The sequence below is a fragment of the Nanorana parkeri genome, unplaced genomic scaffold (assembly GCF_000935625.1).
Source record: "Nanorana parkeri isolate BGI_ZX_2015 unplaced genomic scaffold, ASM93562v1 scaffold677, whole genome shotgun sequence".
NCBI classification, from domain to species: Eukaryota; Metazoa; Chordata; class Amphibia; order Anura; family Dicroglossidae; genus Nanorana; species Nanorana parkeri.
Window position 1 is genome coordinate 896,166 of NW_017306945.1, and position 20,786 is coordinate 916,951.

The window sequence follows — 20,786 nt, forward strand, 5'->3', positions numbered from 1 at the left end:
TTTTTTTTTTTTTTTAATGTGTATGGGGGGAGGGAGGAGTGTATTAGGCTACATTCTTTTGTGGGGGCATCTTTTATGTGCAATAGTGCATACCTGGGTCACCTGTGGCATCTTTTGTGGGGACATCTTTTATGTGCAATAGTGCATACCTGGGGGCATGTCACAGGTCCCCAGATATGCACTATAGTACATAAAAGATGCCCCCCATAAAAGATGCCAGTTTGCCGCAGGTCCCCAGATATGCACTATTAATCTCCAAAAATGGATTCACTGTACTTCAACCTGCGTGCACCCAATGTATTAAGATTTAAACAGAAATTGTGTATATGGTGCCATGCTCCCAATACCCACAATCACTCAAAACAATTTACCACATATATCCGGGCATAATGAATGATATAAATCACAGTGTATTCCTAACTCAATTGGCAGAGCAATATATACCACCCTGCAGCAATGCAATTAACTAAAAAAAAAGTATTCACATGTATAGTGCAATCCAAACACTTATAAAGTGCTCCAATATGTGCAGTCTTGTGTATGTCTTCAATTAGAGGTTTCCACCATCACTCCTCATCCACACACTTAGTGTCTTCAAAACAAGGTGCCACCACCTCTCCTCATGTGTTATACCCTTAAAGGAGAACTATGAGGTGAGTGCTTTTCACTCACCTCATAGTTCTAGCCGACCTGTGACAATGAAACTGTCACAGGTCGGCTCAGTAGATCGGGAAGTGAGCGAACACATACCGGTGTTCGTTCACCTCTCGATCCTGTCACGGCTCTCTGCCGTGACAGGGGAAGGGCTGGATTCCCCCCTCTCCGCTCCGCCAGCGCTGAACGGACGGGGGAGGGGGCGGGTACAGCTGGCTCTGCCTCCTAGATAGGCAGAGCCAGCTGTCACTCACGCAGCTGGGCGGATCCAGACATAATTGTCGGCATCCCCTTCAGCTGTGGCGTCTCAGTATACAGTACGCGGTATACTGAGTTTTGGGTGACGGGAGGATGCTAGTTTGTGTCCTCCTATTATCCTAAGGAGAACTATGGGGAAAAGCCCTAACCCCATAGTTCTCCTTTAAGGAAAAGCACTATTCTATTCCACAGACCTCTGAAACAAAGTCTGGATACAGCTGGTGCCCTTTCACACTCCGGTCGGTGGGGACGCACCTCCAAGCTCTTCTTTATTAAAAACTGTTCATTATTATTAATTTATTATTAAGAGGATTAATAATGCTGTGACAAGCGCTCATGCAAGTAATGTGACTGTGACTTTGTTTCATTACTTGCATGAGCCCCTGCTGTGACAGGGGAGTGGCTGGATTCCCCCCTCCCCGATCCGCCAGCGCTGACTGGCGGAACGGACGGGGGAGGGGGCGGGTACAGCTGGCTCTGCCTCTAGATAGGCAGAGCCAGCTGTCACTCACGCAGCTGGGCGGATCCAGACATAATTGTCAGGATCCGCTTCATCTGCGGCGTCTCAGTATACTGCGAGCTGTAGCTCCCTATATACTGAGATTAGGGAGACGGGAGGACGCTAGTTTGTGTCCTCCCGTTACCCTAAGGAGAACTATGGGGAAAAGCCCTAACCCCATAGTTCTCCTTTAATAAGGAGTTGTGTCCCTGTCACTGGGAGTCCTGGCATTTAACTATCAATGATGCATGAGAACTGTATGTTGTATACATTTTTTTATGGCGATATGATACAAATGTTATGATATTTGTCTGAAAGAGGGATAATCTCTTAGGGCTTGTTCACACCAAATGCAGACCAAAGTTTCTGCACACGCAGTGCAGTGTGTTTTGCCGCGTTTAGGCCGTTTTTGTTAAAACAAATTGTTTAAAATGGGCTTTCAGTACGTTTGCATGCATTTTTGATGCGTTTGCATGCGTTTCAGCGCAGGTAAAATAGGGCTTGCTGCAGTTTTTTTTACATGTTCTGGAACTGAACGCCGCGGTGTGAACTAGAGCCCAAAATACCATTGGAATACATTGGACGCAGTTTTGATCCGGTCTCTAACTGCTCTGCTCCTGGAACGCGCTTGGTGTGAACTAGCCCTGAGGGATATTATATATGTGATGTTCAGGTATTGTGCATTTTTTTGATGATGTAGCTGTTTTTAACTACCTTCCGTCCATGGACGTCTGCTAGGAGCGGGAGGGCGTCCTGCCCCTCCCCCTTCTCGTGTGCGGCACTCAGCGTGCACACGAGAGGGAAAACTGTAAGCATGTGAACAGCCAGCGATGGCTGTTTACATACAAGCGATCAGGCGTCTCTAGAGACGCCCGATCGCTTGCAGGAGCTGCGGGTGTGCTCCGCCCCCCCCCTCCCCCGTACCTTTCTCTGCTCGTCGCCGCTGCCAGTCCGTGATCCGATGTGGCAGATCTCTGCTTCATCAGCTTCTGTGGGGGTCCCTAGGTGACATCAGAGGTCTTGGAGACCCCTGATGTCTCCATAAAGAGGACCTGTTTGGTGAATTGGCTATTACATAGGGGATTCCTTAGTCCCCTATGTTATAGCAATAAAGTTAAGTCTAAAAAAAAAAAGTTTAAAAAAAAATTACAGCATTAAAAAAAACTAAAGAAGCTAAAAAAATATTCACAAATAATAATTAAACAAAATAACACAAAACATTTTTTAAAGTCCCCCGCCCCCCCCCACAAGAGAAACATATCTTTTTATAATAAAGTGATTTAAATGTATATGTGTTGTGGTACCATTAAAGTCCAACATTATTTCTTTTTTTTTGGGGGTATTGCTGACGTTTATCTACCTTGAATCTGTACACAAAAAAAAGAAACGTCCTTCCATTTACAATTTATATTTAAACTGAAATCGTTATGGACGTTCTGCAGGAAAAATTACCTACTGTGCATAGTAATTTAGTTTTACAGAAAAGAAACCTTGTTTAAAATATTTGCCACTCAGAGCAACCACTGCAACACTTTAGAACTAGAGGATGCAGCCTCTGCACGACTCCAAGTGCGGTGGAACTACAAGTCCCATAAGGCTTTGCAAGCTGAGAGCCACAGGCACAACTACCAGATGGGATTGTAGTTTCACCATAGCTGGAGTGTAAGGTTGCCTACCTCTATTCTAGAAGGCTGGAACTACAAACTGAAGCATTGTGGGTAGTTCAGGCAGGATGTGATGTCATTAGTAGTGTGTCTGCATATGTTTGCTGCACGTCTGCTGGGAGCTGAGCGATTTCTTTTTCAAAGGCTGGTAGCTCATGGTAGTATATGTAGGATGCTTTCATTGCTCTTATTGTTTTCATAACCGCTTAAGATGTCCTTGGAATACGGCTGTGTGCACATGCACTCTTTTGTACAGTTGATGGCAGCTTAGCAGTGCAGAGCAGATAAATGTGTGTGTGTTATAGTCCGCCTCATAGGTTCCCTAGCATGCAGTGACAATCCTGGTAGAGCTGCTGCTGCAGAGTGTGCTAAGTGGTGTTCCAATTTAGATCTCAATTGCCAAGCCAGACATTTGACACTTTAGATCTCAATTGCTCAAGCCAGACATTTGACACTTTCCAGCACTACTTCATAGGGACACGGCAGTATAGATTGCTAATCTGTGTGATCTAGAATACATATTTCATGTGAGTCTACTGGAAATGACATGCAAACTGTTAGGGCTCCTTCCCAAGGATGCAAATACAGATGTATGGACATACAGAGGAAATTACCACTGTATTTTTGGCACCTCGGAGCCCCAGCTGTTGAGTATTTTTGTACATGTGTGGACACAATACGCTCTAAGCAGGTGTGCATGTGTAAACTCAAGTATCGGCTTTTACACATCCACGCATTTGAGCGTAAGTTCCATACCGTGGAAATTTTGTGTTAAGTAACAAACGGCCGCACGTGTAAACGCCAGTACTTGCATTAACACATGCACACCCTCCTACAGCGTATTGTGTCCATACAATCCTATGGATACAAACATGCAACAGCTGGGGCTCCTGGGTGCCCCAATTACAGATGTATTTTCTGCTATATGCCTGTATTTACTTCCATGGGAATAGGTGCTTAAGGGAGGAGTGGGCAACTCCGGCCCTCCGGCTGTGCTTTAACTACAAATGCCAACATTTCTCTGCCTTGGGGAGTCATGCCTGTAACTGTCAGTCTTGTAATGCCTCATGGGACTTGTAGTTCCACAACAGCTGGAGGGCCAGAGTATTCCACCCCTGGCTTAGGGGCTTTGACAATTGGAGGTAAGTATCAATGTTCTAAGGACTCCTGCACACGGGCATATTAAAATGCACCTAACTATGCTAGATTGTTCTGCCAGATAAATCCAGCCTGAAAATGCGTAATTACTTGCATTTATGTGCATCTATGCACCTACTGCGTTTAGAGGTATCTGTTGGCTGGAATTTATTTATTCTAGCCCCTAGAATTAATTCACTTGTGTAAATTATCCCAGCGTGCTCCTCCAAATGCTGGTTTGGGGCATTTTGTTCATGCCCCTGAACGCTGCTCTAAAATGCAGAGCTTAACACCACAACGTGCATGGATGCATATGGCTTATTTCCAGAGATACAAATACAGGTGTATAGGCATACAGCATACAATGCACCTGCTGTTGCGTTTGCGTCCATGGGATTGAATGAACACATTACAAGGGTATAAACATGTAAACACAGGTATCCGCTTTTACAAGTGTAAATTCTAGAGCAATTGCATTTACACATGTATAGCCACGTACAGCATAATGTGTACTGCATTCAGAGGCAATAAAAAAGAAAAATGCCTCTAAAAGCGCCGTTTTGTCTGCTTGTGTGCACAAGGCCTAAATGAAGCTGCTGCAACTGCCCCTTGTTCAGATAGGAGATGCACTTTGACAGCTGTATTTTTATCAGTGAGGTAAACGTTTTCCAAGAAATGTTATTTCCAGTGTTCATTCTTTTCCAGAGCTCCATATACCAATACTGTTATACTCACAGTTGTGGTGTAGAGGGCGGCAAAAGGAATCGCAGTGGGGACACTATTTCACACACGCGCACGTACTGGCCACTGGACAGGTAAGTATAAATCTGCTACCTCCTGCTTATGCGGCTCTAAACCCTTGACAGGGTCACTTTTAGAAAATATTAGTGTGGGAAATTGCTGCCTTAAATTAAAGAAGAACTCCAGCGGAAACAAACAAAACACATTAACCCTTGCAGCGGGCGACCCCTGCATTGCAAGGGTTAAGTGCTTGTTTGCGTCTAGGTGCTAAAAAAATAAATATGATACTCTGACCATCTGAGCCAGGTTGTTCTTAGACCAGTGGCTGGAAGTTTCTCCCCCTCTGCTGCAGCGGTCTAAGGATCCTGGTGTCATCATGCTCTATACACTGTGCATAGACTGTATAGACCTGAGGACGCCGAGGAGCAGTCCATCTGTGCAGTGGAGGAGTAGGCATGCTTCAGTGACCAGAGTAGCAGTGAGCCAGCTCAGATGGTCTGGTGGGTATAACTTAACTTGTTTTTTTAGCACCTAGACAAAAACGAGCACTTAACCCTTGCAGTGTAGGGGTAGCCCCACTGCAAGGGTTAATGAACATTTTTAACTGGAGTTCTTCTTTAACCTATGGCACCTGTTCCATTTTTTTTAGTTTTGAAAAATAAGAGGTTTGATATGTTTTTGGTGGAGCTGTTGTATCTATATGTAGCATAATTTAAAGTATGATGGAATAAAAGTATTTCAGATATGAGCGTAGTAGCAGCAGCAGTAGCAGTAGTAGTAGTAGTAGTATGGTGTGTCGCAAATGCCAATTTGAGCTGTATTATTATTTTTGGGAATTTGATCACCGCTTTTGGTTGTGTTTCCTCACAGCAAAGAGAAAAACAAAACCATGACTGATTGGCTTGATAAAACCCCCCTGGAATGGCAATCTTATATCAACAAAGAGGTGAAAGTTACTGCCGATGAAAACAATGAATACCAAGGATGGGTGATAACCATTGATCCAGTGTCTGGCAGGTAACCTGCCGGCATTCTGATATCTTTGATACATAAAATTAGAGGTGCACCAAAATTACATTTTTAAAAACGGAAACCGATATTATAAAAAAAAATGTCAGGCTGAAACCAATTTTTTTTTCCTCTAACCTTTTCAATTTAAAAAAAAAATGTCTATAAACTTTTTTTAATTTTTTTCAAATATTAAATTTTTTCTAGATATTTTTAACTTTTACTGTCAGGGGCTTCGGGGGGAAATATTGGGGTTCTAAACAGACTCCTGATATTTCTCTTTTAAAATAGAAAAAGGGGTTAAAGGAGAACTATGGGGTTAGGGCTTTTCCCCATAGTTCTCAACCTCAGTATACCGCGAGCTACAGCTTGCGGTATACTGAGACGCTGAAGCGGATCCCGACAATTATGTCTGGATCCGCCCAGCTGCGTGAGTGACAGCTGGCTCTGCCTATCTGAAGGCAGAGCCAGCTGTACCCTCCCCCGTCCGTTCCGCCATTCAGCGCTGGAGGATCGGGGAGGGGGGAATCCAGTCTCTCCCCTGTCACGGCAGAGAGCCGTGACAGGATCGAGAATTGAGCGAACGCCGGTATGTGTTCGCTCACTTCCCGATCTACTGAGCCGACCTGTGACAGTCTCATTGTCACAGGTCGGCTAGAACTATGAGGTGAGTGAAAAGCACTCGCCTCATAGTTCTCCTTTTAAGGACACAGAGTCCTCAATTTTTTTTCTGCATCCCCTGTTATAATGAACAGGAATCCTCTATAGTGGGTGTTCCTGTTCATTCATAACATGTGGGGATAGTATGTTACCATGTCCACAATCATGAATGAAGACAAAGTGATGTAGAGTACTTCCCATTCATTCATTATTGGGGACACAGTAAACAAACTCTTTCCTCAGTTATTTACAAGCAGTCAGCGATCACTGATCGCTGACTGCTTGTACCCACTCTTCATTCTGACTCACTGTCACAGGATGCTGAACGAGCGGTGCGGGGAGGAGAGCTCGATCTCTTGTGACAGCTGACTCCTCCCCCACACCGCCGGCCCGGCCTCCTGTGACAGCTCAGAGCTCTCTATGCCCCCACACCGCTCTCCTGATCTGTCACAGCCGAGCTGGTGGCCAAAATTATCGGTGCATCTCTAATTAAAATGATTGCTTTTGCGCTCTGAAAACAAAAGTGAACACCTACCTACAGTATACCAGTATGTAAAACGTAAGACACCCATAGGGGCTGATTTGTTAAGGACGTGGAATTCTAAACCTACTGAATTGTCTGTGTGTTTAGATGAGGGAATAAGCAGTTGCTGTTATTGGTCAGGATTTAAACCATACACTGCCTGATTGTGGCATTTATTACATACACACAGAGGAAAGCATTCTATTTTTTTCCTTGCTATCTCTGAATATTTTTTTCCCCCCCATTTAAATTGCACTTGCTGATAGTTGCAACTCTCTAAAGGTTATCCTATAAGCATATTTCTTCCCAAACAAGTTACTTTTCTGGAATAATTTCAAAATGAACTGTGCTACGTGTTTCTGCCTGAATTCAGTAGAAGGACTTGGGATCCTAACCTCCAACTTTACATATCCTGTTTTACATGTGTAAAGATCATTGTATACCAACAATGAATTGCCCTCTCCACCCACAGCATAGCACTTGGATAATAGATGAAGCATTCTTCATTTACATGCCACAACCTTGTTGATGATTTCAGTTGAATTGAGCGGTCTTTAAGAGGCAGAAAATGTTCCTGTGGGCTCTTGGTGGCCTGCAGGTTAGGCAAAATAGATGGCATCTAAATTCCCTTGTTTTATTGTTGTATTCTATTTTGTGCAGAGTAAATGGATTACACTGACTGCAGCTGCAGTCAATATGAGAGAAATTATTGGGCAAAGTGCAGGAAGTTGTGTTGGAACGTAGAACCAAACACAAAATATTAAATAATGTCTGCTTTGTTTTCTTTATCAATTTTATCTAAACGCCTTTGCACACTGGCAAGTGAGCAAATTGAACATAAAGCGTATTCAGACCCCAAAACAAATAATAATGTATTGCAGTTTACCAATCCTTAATGTGATAGCTGCATTGGTTTCTGTGTTCAGGCTTTCTTTACTTTATATTCACCTGGTGATCCTGCCAGTAACACACTTCCTTTTATTCACAAATATTGCATAGTCTATCTATACCCATATTGGGAAGTACCACCATCCCCGATGAGCATACAGTTCCAAAAAAGAAAAAAAACAATCTACGTACTCTAATAGCTATACAACTTACTTTCGTTATTTGAAAACATACTTTCTGTCCCAGGGTGACAACGTTCACTCACTGCATCTATGGAGGAGCAGCTTTGTCACCCTAGGCTGCTCTACTGGTTTGGACTTAAAACACCAGTCAGCATTTTTTATTATTAATCCTTTTTTTCATCAAGCTGAAAGAAAGAAAAATGCAGTACATTATTTACTGCTAGTGTGCTACATCTATTCAATTGTCCGTTACTTTGGTAGTTGTGCTTTATTCTTTGTTTTGATTTGATTATTTGGCTGGGAAAAAATACTGATTCCTACTACTAGAAAATGCTGCAATTTTGGTCCACAAAAAGGCCAAACAAAGATTTTAACTGTTTACAATTTTTCTACACAAAAAAGGCAGAAAAATCCTTCGGACACCCCTACCTCCAAGTGCAGTGTGAATAATTCCATGGATCAAAATATTTTTTATTGCCTTTAATTATAATAACGTATATTATTGGTTGCAAGAAAGACATCCAGTCTTTTTTCAATTCTATAATTGCTTTTGCCATTACTTATTTTATAGCAGAACTCCAGGAAATAGGGAGTTGCTTGCTCGGTGCTGCCAACATTCAGAGATTTTGACATTATCCACACCTCCCCACAACCTCGTCCATTCAAAGAACACTTTGTATTCATTCAAAGAAAATACAGGTAGTCTAATGAATGGTGGTTGTGCTGCCAAGCAAGCGACTCCCTGGTTTCAGTGTGCAGAGGAGAAGCCACACTCCTCAGAGTCCTCCTTAACCCCTTTAGGGGTGGCTCCTTACTCATTTTTCTCCAGACAGGAGGAATTCTCAGCTACTATGAACTTATGGGCATTTTCACTTTAATGGGCAGCCCCATTAAAAATGTATTACGATATATATATATATAATCGTTTTATATTAATTAAATAACAAATCATGCATTAAAACAGGGAAGCACAAATCCCTGGAGTCCCGCATGCTCCTTAAAAATGACAGCTGCCTCCTAACTTTTGAGTTTTTCTCTAGTCTAGTCTTGAAGCTGGAAAAGTATCTGTACATGTAGTTACATAGTATTTGAGGTTGAATAAAGACATTAGTCCATCAAGTCCAACCTATTAGGATCTCATTCTAGGAGTACCCGTACCCCTGTATATTACGGTCCCTTAAGAAATCGTCCAAAAGTTTCTTGAACAATTCCACATTATTTGCTGAAATCACGTTGGTGTACATACATTTAATTCCTCTCTTTTTGTGGGACAAAAGTTTACTACCTGGTTGTTCCCCACTATTTTTATTGTTATTATTCTGCCTTGATGTACCGAGTACGGTACTTGGTATCTGAACATCCCTAGTAAACAGGCCCTTTCCTGTGCATGCCATTTCAAAGGGTTTCAGTTCTCTAGTGAAATTAGTCTGCTTAAGTGGGTCAGTCAGATAATGTCTGGCCTGAAGATATGTCCACCAAGGTTTGTGGTCACCCTTAGAAAAGTTGACTCTGCAAATTAAAGGGTTATTAAACCCTCCGTTTTTTTTTTTGCATATATCTACTGCTAGCAAGCAGTAGACATATGCAAAAATTGTAAAAAAGGGTTAATACTTAGCTGTGTCTTCCCCGCGTGCTCCCGACTGAAAATTAAAATTCTCGGGCGGCCGCAAAGCATCTTGGGGCGGGCGCATTCGCAGTTAACATTTTCGGCCGGGAAGCGAGGAGAGACACAAGGTACGTCTATGGACGCGAGCACCGTGCGATGACACCGTGTGACAGGAAGTGCCAGCAAGCTCAGAGGAGAAAAGGAAAGAATATCGGATTAAGAAACATCATTTAAGGTAATTGCTTTCATTAACATAAGGGGGAGGGAAAAAGATTTTTGACTTTAATGTCACTTTAAACGCTGATCTTTTAAAAAGAAAAATCTGCGCAATCAAAGATAGTAAACCCGTACTGGTGGACGTGACGGTCCACCCAGCTGCGTGAATGACAGCGGGTTCTGCCTGTTCTGCCTAGGCAGAGCTAGCTGTACCCGCCTCCTCCCCCCGTTTGTTCCTCTACTCAGCGCTGGAGGATTGGAGAATGGAGGGAGGAATCCTTGTGGGGAGCGGTGACTGACAATCACCGCTCACTGCAGGGAGACGATCGGGAAGTGAGGGGATCGGGGGCATGTTTCTGCTCCCTTCCCGATCAATAAAGCCAACTTATGACAGCTTCTTTGTCACAGGTTGGCTCTAACTATGAGGATGAATGTAAATCGCTCGCCTCATAGTTCTCCTTTAAGTGAGTACAAGTGGCTTCTGCAGATCACATCTCTAGGTTGTGATGGGTGACCTTTCCAGCAAAGTGTTCTATCCGTGCATTCTATTTCAATCAGGTTCATCGAGGATGTTATTAAAGATCGCCGGTAGGGTGTCTCTTATGTCTTCTTTGCTGGTAGTCTCAGAGAGACCTTTGATTCTAATGTTGTTTCCTTAACCCCTGCTGTGTAAATACCCTAAGTGCCTTTGGCTACCTCTTTGAGTGATAACTTAAGCATTGTGCTTGAAGACTTCTTGTTTTGTAGGGTGGAATTTGTCTTCTACATTTTCAACTCTGTTAGAGCAGGGTCAGGAGACCTGCAAGGTAGTGTAGGGGGTGGCCTGGTCAAGTGGTTAACCTGCATGTTGGAGCCCAGAAGCAGCTGTAAATAGACTCTATGGACTTCCCTAAAAGACGTAGTGAGTGATGTGGCAGTGCAGGACAGCCATGTTCAGCCTGTGCAATTCAGTGTGCAAGGCCGCCAGGTGTAGAAGAGGAGTGAGTAGGTCCCTGAGTGTCCACAATGGATCAAGGGGTTGTAGCCTGCAGCGCTAGATTCCCTCTATGTGGCCTCTCGCAGGTTTAGGGGCTTGGCGCGCAAGTCATGGTGCAAGCTGGTGTAGTGGGGGGCCAGGTCAAGTAGTCCCCGTCATAGATTGGGATAGAGAGGGCACAAGGTATCACCATCTGTTGTGCGTCCTTGAAACTGACCAGCATACTGGCAAGTTATCACGAGGACCCAAAGTTCCCCAATCTGAACACCAGAAACACCTGAAAAAAGCATGCACACACTAAAATCCCACTGCTGCCATTAGATGTAAAGATATCAAGTCCACAGATTCTTGTCTGGTGGAGGAGGGAGAGTAAAGAGCTTGCTTTGGGGAGGTAGCACAAATCTATGAAACTTATCACAGCTACCACTAATTCTATCAGCCACCACTAGAGGGGGACACACGGGCAAATGCACATCTTGCATACAATCTGGTTCACTCTTAGGGTTGTGTAGCATCTAGGTGCTTTTGTGATTCCGCAAGCTAGTTCTAATAGCAGGGTTAGAGTTGGGATTTCCTATCATTCCGATTGCGGAGTCCACATACATTTAGCCTTATAGTCTGTCCATAGGTGGTTTTATAAGGCCGGGACATGCCATTTGGAATCTGCATGCAGCTCATACTATCAGAAGTTATAACTCTTTTCCTCACAACTTGTATTTTGGATTTTATGAGAGAGAAAACATATTCCCCCTGATCAGTTTGGTGCCACAGTAGTGCCAAAGTCTGGAGGGATTATTTTGATAACTTGTGCCCAGTAAGGTGATATTTGCCTTTTATCTATAGCCAAAGCCTACAAGATTGTCAGATTCATTATCAGCGATGTGATAAATCCTCAGACCAAGATGCCTATACAGATTCTGCTACAACATGTCTTTAACGGTGAACTGAACTAAGAACATATCCTACTTTTCTATATCTAATATTACAGTCCTGATCACCTGTCAATCTGCAATGCAGCAGTTTAGAGGTAGGAGAGGAGTGGTGATCCTTGTGGCGCTCTGGCGCCATCTTGGTCTCTCATTGTTGTCTTGGGGGTTTTCAAAAGATTTAATTTTTTCCAATGAAGCCTCGAGTCTGCATAACCCTCCATTTTACTCTTTTTTGAGCCATTCCTTGGCAGATTTGCTACCGTGCTTCTGACCAATATTGTGCTGAACTTTTTGCTAACTACCCAGGTCCTGAAGCAGTAAAGCAACCTCAAACTACAATCTTCTCAGATGGGAGTAAAAATTAACGTATGACCAGCATGGGTCATTGTGCTGGAGAATGTTAATGAACAGGTTGTTGACAAGAAGGGATTGAACAATGCAAGGCCTCCACACACTTCACCTATCAACTCATTGATTGAAATACCTAACACTAAGTTCCCCTTCAAATGAACTGAGAATCCTATTGGTTCACTAAAGTAGGGTGTACACTGTTAGAATTTCAAACAAACAAAATCAATTTTGGAATGTTCGTCGTTCTAATTGTTGATATGGTCAAATCGCTTATTGATTTTGACCACGGTGACAAAAAAAATTCAAAGTAGCTTGCTGGAAAGTTTTTCTGGATTGAGCGAAGTTCTAACAGTGAATGTGGTTTTCATTCGGAAAACTCCAATCATTTTAAAATCAAATGTTAAAAACACAACTGAATTGAAATTTCGAACGACAATCGCCAATCCTGTGATGAACAAGTGATGTATTTTAACAGGCATCGCTGCCTGTTTTTAAATATCGGCCATTTCCCGCTCGGGGGCGTGTCTGAGCAGACGTCTAAAGACGCCTGCTCAGATCTAGAGAGCTCCCGGCCGGCCGTTTTTTTTTTTACTATGGCCGGCCCGGAGGCAGCTAAAAGCCTAATTGAAGTGTTTTTTTTCTTTCCATAAAATTAGGATTTTTGACTTGCCAGTATAATCCATTTCTTGGAGTGCAGCAGAGGACACGGGCAATTCATAGACAACTAGGTATTATCAGGTGACTGGACACTGGCAGAGCTGTGAGGACACTCGCATAACCCTTCCCACTCCAGAAAATACTACTTTTTTTTTTAGCAAGCAACAGAGGACATGGAGGGAAGTGTGCTGTGTCCTATACTGTATGCCAAGAAATAGATTTTACAGGTAAGTCAATAATCCTATTTTCTTGATTGTACAGTACAGGATACAGGCAATTCATAGAAGACTTGGACGTCCAAAAGCAAGAACACAGAGGGGTGGATAACACAGCAAACAACCGCTAACAGGCCCCAACAACAGGGAAACCTCACCTACGACAGCAGTTTGAACCACTTTATGGCCAATTAGACCCAGCAAATGCCTGGACATACACCTGGTAGAACTTTGGGGCCATATAAACAGAAAACCAGGCGGAAGCCTTGCAAATCTGCGACGCAGATGCTCGATGCCAAAAAGTCCAAGTCACACTGACAAATCTAGTGGAGTGCGCCTTCACAGGAAAAGGCGGATCCTTCACCTTCATAAAATAAGCATGCACAATATTCTAAAACGATAAAAACAAGACCGCGCCACTTTGGGCCATTCTGGAGATCCCCTATGTTCATCCATACTCCAAACTATTCCATAGATTCCTAGTTGCCTATGCCCCACACAACTCAGCCCTTCCTTCTGCATACCTTGAAAGGAGCTGTTCCCGGCCTAAGTCTAGGAAGAATTAGTAGAGGAAAGTTCGGATTTCTGCTTGCTGGGTAAGAGAGTGCTCTGGCTCCCCAGTAACCTTTTTAATTAAGGTGTCCCATCCTTCTCCATAAAGGCATTCTCCCATGAAGGAAACCCTCTCCAAGCGCTTCTTGCAGGCCGGTTCCGCTGACCAATGCTTACTCCACAGGAGTCTACTCATCTGCACAGATAGCAATCCCAGTCTAGACAGCTGACACAAGACCTTAGTCGTGACAGCCAAACCGCCCATATAGTATACAGGGCAAATAGCAAAATTTTCATCCGCCACAGGTTCTCAAGCCCCATAGGGATAGAGTTAAGATCCCTCACCGTGTGTTCTGTCCAAATCGCTAGGGTTTGCAGAGTTGGTCTGACCAGAGCCAAGGATGCCTTGAACAAGGCCTCCAAGCATTTATCCACCAAGACTGTCCTCCTCCAGAAGAGTCAAGGATCTGTTGAGGCAAGAATAGCACCGCCGTTTTTTTGAGAAAAGCTTCCTCAAGAGGACATTGCAGTGCAAACCGTTTTGGAAGGGCAAATACCTTTTCAGGATCTTGTCAATACAGAAAGTACCTCCTCCACTAAACAGTATATATGAAAGGTCTTAGCGAGCTTTTTTTTCTTAAGGGAATCCATACTAGCAACCAGAGGGTGATCCTGAGCAGGTGAAGCAACTTGAAGGTGTTTAACACAAACAATTTTTTTGTGTGGAAAACCATTTTTTTTGAAGAGCCAGCACTTATGGTGACCAGAGGGATTGGATAGGGGCAGAGACTAGCACCCACCAGTAGCATCAGACATCCAATGAGCGAAGAAGGGAATGTCCACAGACTCTTAGCTTCGCTCACTTCGAACAAGCATACTCTCTACTCCAGGATGGGTCTTCAGAGATGAGGTAACAAAAATGTAGATACGCCACTACCCAACGCCCTGCACCATGTGCTAAATAGGGCTCCGAACGCAGTATCCAGTGCCCAAAGTGACATTACATGCTGGCCTTACATCTGAGCTCCTGTGCGGTCCAAGTACAGTCCCCGAAGCTGCCACCATGGGGCACCGATCTGGTAGCTGTGAGTATGCTGTTGTGGCCATACGGAGCCATAGGAAGACACTTGTTTGAAGAAATAATAATTTAAAAAAAAATGTAACTAAACCACCACGTATCTCCCTCAGTAGAGAGGAGACATCCATTACCTAAAGGCACTGAGGATTTACTGGTGTGAGAGGGGTCATATGATGGTTCAGTGTCCAGTCACCTGATGATACTTGCATACCTAGTCATCTATGAATTGCCTGTGTAATAATTTGCAATGTGTCTGAACTTGCTAGAAATATTGACTAGTCAATTATCTAGCACAGTCCTTCCACCCCCTTACATGTCCTAGCTTTTTCTTCTTCTACGAGTGTCTAAATATTTTCTGGGGAGGAGCAAAAGAGAATACTGTACAGTGTCACGTGCGTGACAGCTCTGAGTCTGCTGGGGCTGCTGACATCACATCCAAAATGGCAGCACCCATTAGCAGTTTCAGGGCTTTTGGATGGCTATACAAGGGAGGCTTTTAAAAGCAGGGTAAATGGCAGGTAAATAACATGGACAAAATATGTCAAAAGTGCATATAATCTAATGGAAAGACTTTTGTTAAAATGAATGGTCTGGTGAGAGCATCTCCAAGCCTGTAGGGACACATCCTTTTGTGCTCAAAGAAAAAAACCTATTGCTAAGTTGCTGATTTGTAGCTTAAGCTTGCCGTCCGCCTGTTGTGAAAAAAACAGACCGACGGTAAACTCCCATTGACGGGTTGTCGTAAATAGACGGCACGTACACGTTCGCGCACGTGTACACGGGCAGAAAAAAACCGTCCATTGTAAACAGCTGTTACCGGCTGTTTCACATACAAGCGATTGGCGGCTCTATAGCCTGCAGATCGCTTGTATGTGCTGCCTGCGTGCGCCCCCCTTACTCTAATGCCGCCATTGCTGTCCCGCCGCCGCAGCCCCCCCTTTTGCACCCTCACCTTCAATCCCGTGATGTGTCAGGAGGAAGGTCAGCATCTTCCTCCTTGCTGATCTCCCTCCGTAGTGTGAATGCGGAAGTATTGTGTATTACATCACTTCCGCATTCACCTGCCAGTCGTCGGGATTTTTATTTTTTACTATTTTAAGGAAAAATTACTGAAAGTTTTGAAAAAAACTTTTTTTTACATTGTGTTATGATACAATTATTATGGTGGGATACAGTTAATCAAAGTCAGAACTTAGTTCCCGATATATCTCCCCTGACGCCAATCAATCGCTTTCAATGGTTTAAGCCAGGGGAACATCAATAATTTTTCCAGACATGGGCTGTAGATGGAGATATCCAGATATGTACATTTATGGCAGAGAATTCCATTATTGCATTAGAAACATTGAGGGGAAAATGGGGTATTTTCACGTTTGATTCAAGGAGGTATTTACAACTTAGTAACTTCTTTTGAAAACATTTTGCGTTAATCAGACCTCTTAAGTCATTAACTTTTTATGAACAACTTTTTAATTCTGAAGAACCCCCTTGGCCGCTCTCTCTCCCTGTTGTATAAATGGTTACTTCAAGTGAGCTCAAAAGGCTCTTTGTATTTCCTTAGGGAGTGGGAGCGGGATATGGGGGTAACTTTAACAGATGCACAAGGGAATTAGATTGTTGAGCGGGCTCATACTTCCTCTATAGATTCTAGATTGCAAGAAACTAATTATAAAGTGTTAACCCGATGGTACTGGGTACCATATTCTTTAAATAAAATTTACCAAAATACGTAGCCCTTGTGTTGGGAGAATTGCGGATCACCAGGTATACATTTACATGTCTGGATGGAATGTCTGAAGATAAAACCCCTTTGGCAGGATATAAGAGAACAAATTCAATCTATTTTGGGTGAAAACTTACCATTCACCCCTTCCAATTTTTTGTTTCATTTAGTGCCTTTTTCTATAGCTAAATATAAATCTACACCTATGCCTCATTTTCTCAACGCTGCAAAAAAGTAAATTCCAAGACTTTGGGGAAGCTCTGTGGTTCCTTCTAGAGTGGATTGGATCCACCAGGTAAACGCAATTATGGATTCAGAAAAATGTATTGCAATTTGTAAGAATAAATGTGAAACGTTTAAGAATTTATGGGCCAAATGGGTACTGTATAGTAGTTAGGATAGGAATTAATTTTGAGTTAATTTGAGTCCAGAGTGTTAGTCCTCCAGATATCTATATATACTTGTATGGATATTTATTTATATTTTAAGTGGTATATCTTTATAAACTCAGGAAATTTTGTCTATCTGTTGTTGATGTATGTTATTTGTTTATGTATTATGTATAATGTTAAAGATTAAAAAAAAAATACAATTATTATTACCCAATTTTTTGGTAAGATATATAAAAGATGAGGTCACGTCGGATAAATAGACACCAAACATGTCAAGCCTTAAAATTGTGCGCACCGGCAAAATCGCAAAAAACTACCATACCCCAAATTGACCATAGGTGACACTTTAAAAGCTTTCACCGCTCATCAGTTTAGTGTTATCAGTGATTGATGGCCCTAGAATTATTGCTCTCACTGCAGCGTTCTCTGCGATATGCAACATGTTGGCGTAATGGACACAATCATCGTTTTCGCATGTATGCGCACCCAATGCATGTTTGCATGCGTGTATGTAAAAAAACACGAAAAAATGTGTGTTTTTTTTCAAATTCTTTTTCATGTGTGACCGCATTCTGACACCGGAGAAGGGATCGTGTACCGAACTCCCTCTGATCCCCTGTCACGGAGCCACCATGCTGGTCCTGGGTTCGCACCCGGCACAGCGGAGCTCGGGACCAGCGGGAGGGGGGGTTACGGAGGGGGATGGCGCACAGAACGGCACGTTATACAAGGGATTCGGCGGCCCTATAGCCAGCGGATCGTTGTATGTAAACAGACATCGCTGCCGGTTTTACATTTTTGCCAGTTTCCCGCTCGCGCCGCGCCTGACAGGGCGTTTAAATACGCCCGCTCAGATCCAGGAAGCTCCCGCCCGGCCCTTTTTATTACACCGGCCAGCCGGCAGGCGGTGTAAGTGGACCTTGCAGTAAAAATCATCCACTTAATATATGTGGGCACACCCCCTATTCTAAATAGCAGTATGAGCTGAAATAGTTAAAGTATACTTGCCTTACCCTCTTGTTCCACCAGCAGCACCTAGGCGAGGGTGACATCATGCCAGGGAACCCAAGATCCCGGAGTACGCCAAATCTCATGAGAAGCCACTTTCAGTGGGCTGCAGTACAGAATCTTGGGTTAATTGCATTTGTTATATATACATAGTGTAAAGGAGCTACGCAAATGTTTAAACCCTTTAATTAAACCCGAAAAAATATATAAGTACATATAGACAAACCTCTAAAAGCCTTCTAACCTACTCTTGGCTTCATGTAGGATACAGTGTCCATTATGAATTATAATGACCCCAGTCGTGAATGATTAATGATGCATGAAGATCTTATATACCAGTAATGATGTCTACAGCAATCTGTATACCATGATAGTGTTGGGAATCATTTAATCAAAGATGTATATGTATCGACATATGATCTGTCACTCTAGTATCCAAAGGTAAATACGTGTTGTAACTTTAAATGCGCATATTGGAATATTTAGTGAATATTCATCAAGGCAAAGCTGTAACAAAACCACCCAAAGTATATAACTCAAAATGATAGTTCTTATAGCCAAGGTTAATTTCCATCAGCGGAAAATGTCTCCATGAACTCAAAAGGTACAGCACATAACAGAATGCTTTATGAGCCCTGGTGGATTTGTATCTCTGGACAGACGTCCATATGAATGACAGCCCAGGTAATGAACCTCTGACAGGGCACCTGTTGGAAGTAAGGCCGTATTAATCAAGCACAATATTGAGCTGGATATACACTGCTCAAAAAATTCAATGAACATGTTTTAATCAGAGTATAGCATCAAGCCAATTAAACTCCTGGGATATTGATCAGGTCAGTTAAGTAGCAGAGGTGGTTACTCAGTTTCAGCTGCTTTGGTGCACTAGATGGGCAACAATGAGACGACCTCCGAAACAGGAATGGTTTTACAGGTGGAGGCCACTGACATTTTTTTCCCCACTCATCGTTTCTGACTGTTTTCCACTAGTGTTGCACTTGGCTAGAGTCAGTGTCACTACTGGTAGCATGAGGCGATACCTGCACCCTATAGAGGTTGCACAGACATGCCAACTCCTCCAGGATGGCACATCAATACATGCCATTGCCAGAAGGTTTGCCGTGTCTCCGAGCACAGTCGCAAGAGCATGGAGGAGATTCCACGACAGAGGCAGTTACTCTAGGAGAGCTGGACAGGGCCGTAGAAGGTCCTTAACCCATCAGCAGGACCAGTATCTGCAAGGAGGAACAGGATGAGCACTGCCAGAGCCCTACAAAATGACCTCCAGCAGCATGTCTCTGACCAATCAGAAACAGACTTTACGAGGGTGGCCTGAGGGCCCGACGTCCTCTAGTGGGCCCTGTGCTCACTGCCTGGCACCGTAGAGGTCGATTGGCATTTGCCATTGAACACCAGAATTGGCAGGTCCACCACTGGCGCCCTGTGCTTTTCACAGATGAGCAGGTTCACCCTGAGCATATGTGACAAACGTAAAGGGTCTGGAGAAGCTGTGGAGAATGTTATGCTGCCTGCAACATCGTTCAGCATGACCGGTTTGGTGGTGGGTCAGAGATGGTCTGGGAAGGCATATCCATGGAGGGACGAACAGACCTCTACCGGCTAGACAATGGCACCCTGACTGCCATTAGGTATCGGGATGAAATACTTGGACCCATTGTCAGACCCTACGCTGGTGCAGTGGGTCCTGGGTTCCTCCTGGTGCACGACCATGCCCGGCCTCATGTGGTGCCCCAATGTTGTCAGGCATCCATACAAGCACATGGGGGCCATACAAACATTAATGAGTACCACTTTGAGTTGCTGCAATGAAATTTCAGCACAATTGACTAGCCTGCTGCATCATTTGTTCACTTTGATTTTTGGGGTGTCTTTGAATTCAGCCCTCTGTAGGTTGATCATTTTTCATTTCCATCAAACGGTGGATGTGGCATCCTTTTGTTCCCAACACATTACCCAGTCCAGTATACAGTAGATATCCAGCATTACATTTTTCCCCATTGAGATCTGATGTGTTTTCAAAGTGTTCCTTTAATTTTTTTTGAGCAGTTTATATTATATATAAGCTCCTATAGCTGCCATCTGGACTTTTGGAGAACATTTTATATGTAGTATTTTTTTTCAATCCTGGGAGCACTGGCGGAACTACCAGGGTTGCATGGGTTGCATGGGTCGCATGTGTGACCGAGCCCTGGCTTTCTGCCACATGAAAGGGGGCCCGGATGAGGGGGGGCTCCTCGACACCTGGCCCCGGTAACCACTGAGGCACAGAGTAACATGTTAGATGGATGGGGGAGGGCTATATGGCGGCCCGCTCTCCTCTCATTAAGATGCACTCTCCCCAGGCTCGCTCGCTCACTCGCTCCGCTGGCTCCCGGTCTACCACTGCCTACCACTGTTGCCTGCTTCTCTGCCAAGATGATGACTGCCGCTCATGTCAGCGGCGGATGTGGCACTGACACTGTGTGAGGGTATGTTGTTACGGCTGAGAAGAGAGGGAAGCAAAAGTTGTGAGGTGGTGTTGGTGTGAAGAAAGATGCCTCCTGGTGTGTGACAAATTCATCTATAGCAGCCCAACACTGCTCAGCTGATATAAAAAGGCACCTTGCACACTGACGGAAATACCAGGGTCGCAGCGGTCACACGTGCGACCAGGCCCTAGCATTCCATCGCTTAGGGGGAGTCCAGAAAGGAAGAAGTGAGCCTGGTAACCGCTGAGGCGGGTGGTAGGGGGGGGCCCTTCATGGGTTCTTACACCTGGGCCCTGAAATTTTTAGTTATGCCTCTGCCTGGGTGGATCTACTATATATTTCCTGACACCAACATGGCAGCATACGGATGGGTTTAGTTC